Raw genomic sequence first — 5,199 nt, 5'->3', positions numbered from 1 at the left:
TGAAAATGAGCTGCTCCGTGGGGCCGACTCTCTGTGCAACGCTGTATATCTGCAGCTGTGTGGCAGAGGACTCAGCTGGGCTGCATTCCTCATCCTGCATTCTGCTCATCCTTTGCAACCAGTGGGACTGCAGGAGAGAGCTTTGGTTTTCTTCTCTAGAAAATGGGATTCAGGATGTCAGCTCCAGGGAAGTGCCAGGTTTCTGTGAGATCTTCGTGAAATTCCAAGCAGGGCAGGGAAATGTGGAGTGTCCTCCGTCCAAGCACATGCAAGTATGTATGGGGAACTGTAATAATTTGCTTTTGAGGCAGATTCTCACTATGTTGTCCAGGCTGACCTTGAAGTCCTGGCCTCAAGTGATCCTCCTGCCTCAGCCTCCCAAGTAGCTGGGACCACAGGTGTGTGCTACATGCTGGCCCAATTTTTTGTTTTGTTTTGTTTTGTTTTGTTTTTTATGGAATCCAGGAGGAAATTTTTAGGACTTGTAACCTAATTTTCCTTCAAGTGGAAGATTACTTAGCCACCCTTTCTTTTTCCTCACCTCCAACCTCACTCGATCAACCATCTCATTATGAAAATATAACAAGAGGGGCTAAGGCTGGGGCTCAGTGGTAGAGCGCTAGCCTGGCATGCGTCAGGCACTGGGTTCGACCCTCAGCACCACATAAAAAAATAAAATAATAATAAATAAAGGTATTGTGCCCATCTATAACTAAAAAATAAATATTAAAAAAATAAAATATAACAAATAGCTTAAAGGACAGGCAGAAACGCAAATTCGATCTTATATGAGACAGTCTGAGGATGTATTTCTGAGTCTGATGTCTCCTTACATGCTTGCTGGGACCCCCAGAAAAACCCCAGCCTTTGGTGGTTCTGTGGCAAACACAAATTCTTTGGGAGGCCCCTTCAAGTTGGCAAAGCAATACTAGACTCCTCCTTGACACCAGGATCTGCTTCCTAGAATAGAGCTTCTCTTTAGGGGAAGAGCGGTGTCCCCTTTTCACTTGCCAAAAGGGATTCAAAGACAGCTTCCGTTCTTGTCCCAGGACTGGGACCTCTGAGGACAGGATGCTGTGGGCCATCACTGATCATTCAGGGACTCAGAGCAATTTGACAAACACAGGAATTTAGACAAACTCTGAGGAGAGTGCATTGCATGGTGAGAATGATGCTGGGAGTCCCCAAAGGAGATTGGAACCAACTGCCACTGCGGGGATAGCCTGCTGCTAGGGCTACGTGACCCCCAGGGACGAGCTGTTCTAGCTCCAAGAGGAGAGCTCTGTTCAGGGAGAGGCTTTTAGTTTGGAGGCTGGAATGGCTTCCCAAGTCAAAAATGCTGTTGACCTGGACTTGTAGGAGATGAGACCCATAATCCATATCTTTACAAACTGCTCCTTCGTCCCTAAGGAAGCTTCAAACCCTCTTGGAATTCCATCCTAAGGCAAAGCTTATAGCTAGCTGAGAGCTTGCAGATTGCAGAAACTAGTTTTTTTTAATCCAATAAATATAACTACATTAACATTTTATAACAGATTTGTATATTTTGGTTCTGTGATTGCAAATTATACTTTCCATGTTCTATCCTTCACTTGAATACACATTGCAAATTACACAATGATGAATCTTTCTATTCCCTTTCTCTTCTCTCTCCTTCCCTCCTCCTCCTTTCTTCTTCTCATCAGACAAAATCCTCCACTTTGCTTTGAAAATTTCAAAGTCTCTGTGATCTGATGTTATAATCCATATATTACATAATTGGGTCCTAATATAGTTCATGCCAAAAGTACTTCATTTTCAATTATGTATTTTGGACTTACATGGGTCTCTTCTTGCAGGTCATTTGACCATTCACTGTGGGTCATTTGACCATTTTAACTTTTAAAAAATGAATAAGAAGGTCTATTAAAAGTCGTTGATCCAATCTCATAGCATCAGCAAAAATGTAACTAGCAATGTTTTCTCAAAATGCATATATTTTTAAAGCCTTAACTATTAATTATGCCTGCGTTGACATTTGCACAGGAAAAATAAAGATGTGGATAAAAAACGATTCCTGAATCCTGCCTCAGCTCTTGACATAAAGGAAGCTCCAGCCCCAGTGTACGTGTTTAAGGCAATGGCTTCCCTAGAAAAATAGGGACTAATGAGCCGGGGTGGTATACACTGATGGGAGGGGACAGGAGCATCCAGAGGCAGGTGAGACATCACAGTGATGTGTCCCCAGAGACCGGTTTTGTAGGAGTACTGTGGAGATTGGGCCAGGGGTGCTCAACCACTGAGCTACATTCCCAGACCTTTCTGTTTTTTGTTTGGAGACAGGATCTTGCTAAGTTGGCCAGGCTGGCCCCAAACTTGCAATCTTCCTGCCTTGGCCTCCTGCATTGCTGGGATTACAGATGTGCGATACTATACCCACACTGTTTTTATTGGCCAACAAAGAACCTAAATATCTGAATCTAAGGACAACAGAAAAATGCAAACCATGCTAGATATTCCACCAAAGATAACTTAATAGAGGGAGTTACCAGTGTGTGCTCGGGACTGAAAGAGCGGAAGAGGATGCTGAGTTTATTCAGGGAGGGGCAGCTGCAGGAAGCAGCTATACACCCCCAGAACTGGAGAACAAAGGGGCAGAGGTACTCAGAGGAGCAGGCCCAAGAGCTTGAACTCAGACCTATGAGGACAGGATACTGCTGGCTGTTCCTGAGACAAGTTCATAAATAGGAATTTGGACAGTCTCTGAGGAGGACAAAAAAAAAGTAAAAAGTCCCTTTCCCTTCCTTCTGCTTTCCTATCTTCCTCAGTTGCCACGTAGTAGAGAGTTCTAGAAAAGTGAGAAGGGTGGGAAGGTCTTTGAGTTTGTCAGAATAACTTCCACAGACTTGAGGCCCTGCCTTCTCTGTACCTGGAGCAGGTGTAATGACCAAGCGTCCTAAAAAATGACCCTCCCTCCCATGACAGCTGCCTGGTAGCACAGCATCCAACCTTCTTTCCTGTATCACGAAGCTTTCCCTCCTAAGAAAGCAGAACTGCCTGAGAAAAGGCAGGCTGGAGAGAAAGGATCATTTATTAAACACCTCCTGTGTGCCAAGCACCATTCTTTATGCAAAAGCATACATTTCCTCCATCACCACAGACACATGGAAAGAACCTTCTGACTTAGGCTTTTAATCTTTAACATTATTATTAACACCACATATTAATTGATTTTTTTAAGTTAGAGTACTTTTTTTAAAATTTGTGTTTTAGTGATAGTTGGACACAACACCTTTATTTCACTTAATTATTTTTTTTATGTGGTGCTGAGGATCGAGCCCAGGGTCTCACAAGTGTGAGGCGAGAGCTCTACCACTGAGCCACAACCCCAGCCCCATTAATTGATTTTTAAATGTGTACTCTTCAAAGATTTTATGAATTACTTTAAAAAAAAAAGCGACTTTATTCAAATGGCTAAATCCAAGAAGCTGACCACACTAAATATCGCCATGGATTTAAAGCAAAAGAATTCTCATGCATTGCTGCTGGGTATGGAAACTGGCCCAACCACTTTGGAAGACGATTTAGTACAGTTTTTACAAAATTAAATGCACACCTAGCATATGATCCAGCAATCATGTTTCTGGGTATTTTCCCAAGAGAATTAAAAGCAAATTCATATGAAACATACATACAAATATTTATTAGAAACTTGATTTATAATAAAAACCTGGAAGCAACCATGATACCATTCAACAGTGGTACATCCATATAATCAAATACTGATCATCCAATGAAAATCAATGAGTCATTGATTCATGCCAAAAGTTTTCATTGATATGACATTCTGGAAAAGGCAAAACCATAAGGATTGAAAATAGCCCAGTGATTGTCAGGAGCTGAGAGATGGCGAATGGTTGATTATCAAGTGGAAACGCAGGGGAATGCCGAGTGTGATGGAATAGTTTTGAATGGGCCTGGGATACACAGATACACATCTCTCCACACTCAGAGAACTGTGCATCACAAAGAGTGAACTTTAATGAAGGTAAATTTTAAAAACTGGATCTGGATATAGGGCAAACCCTTAATGGAAAGCAGATTTTGACAAATAAATCTAACTGTATTACAAACATAAGACATAAACTTACAAAGGACATAGGGTATAATGATGACCTAAATGGTGCTTTGATTAGAAAGTTAGACTCGAGACAAGAAAGAAGTTACATGAACACCGTATTCCAGTTGTAAATTTGTTTGACTTGGGGGTATTCTGAGATGACATGCATTCTATGAAGGAAGGAAGGAATGGTTTGAATGGTTTGAAGTTTATTATATAGAGAAATTTATAAACGAGTAAAAGTAAGAAGCAGGAATGAATCCTATGGTCTTATATTGGAATCAGAGATGTCAGTATGAACTCGTGTTTATTTATACGTACAGACTGATGCAGAGTAAGTGTAGGTAGGTGTGCATACAAAGGTTGGTAGACATGGATATGTTCCTGTCTGTCTGCTAAATGGCCTGGACTTATTGGTACTTATTGGTAGTGATCACCAAGATCTTGGTTTCTAATTCTCTTTCTCCAAGAAAAAGAACAGAGGGTGATTCTAGAACTAGGGCAAGGAAAATAACATGATGAGCCTGGAGCATTTCACAGAACCATAAATTGCTTTTAAAAAATGCTAGAAGTATGTTAAAGGGACATCATAGCAAACACCCTGAAACAGTTCCCAGTAGCCAAAACTGAAACCAGTTGAACAACAAAAGGAAAAAAACAGTATTATATTATAACCCAGAGTATAGTTCTAGGAGGACATACTCCTATAAATAAATGACTGGATAAACCAATGAATAAGGAAGAAAGGACAACATTTTTTTGATAAAAGAATTGCAGAAAACCTATGTAGACTATGTGATATTCCTCTCTCCAGGAGTAAAGCCATATTAATGAATTACACATATTCACACCCAGAACAGGAGCCAAGTGCCTGACAATAGTGCTTTATCACTGCCACGAGGGGATGTAGTATGAATATCAACTGATCATGCAGACGTGAAAACTTCACGGACATTGAGATGGGGTGATTCATCCTGAATTATCCAGGTGGGCCTGATGTGGTAGCAAGGGTCCTTATGAATGGAGTTCCATTACAGAAGATCCCAGAGAAAGTGATGTGACCACAGAAGCAAGGATTGGAGTGACATGGCCACATGCTG

Source organism: Urocitellus parryii, chromosome 12, assembly GCF_045843805.1.
Source record: "Urocitellus parryii isolate mUroPar1 chromosome 12, mUroPar1.hap1, whole genome shotgun sequence".
NCBI classification, from domain to species: domain Eukaryota; kingdom Metazoa; phylum Chordata; class Mammalia; order Rodentia; family Sciuridae; genus Urocitellus; species Urocitellus parryii.
Note: the sequence above shows the minus strand (reverse complement) of the source record.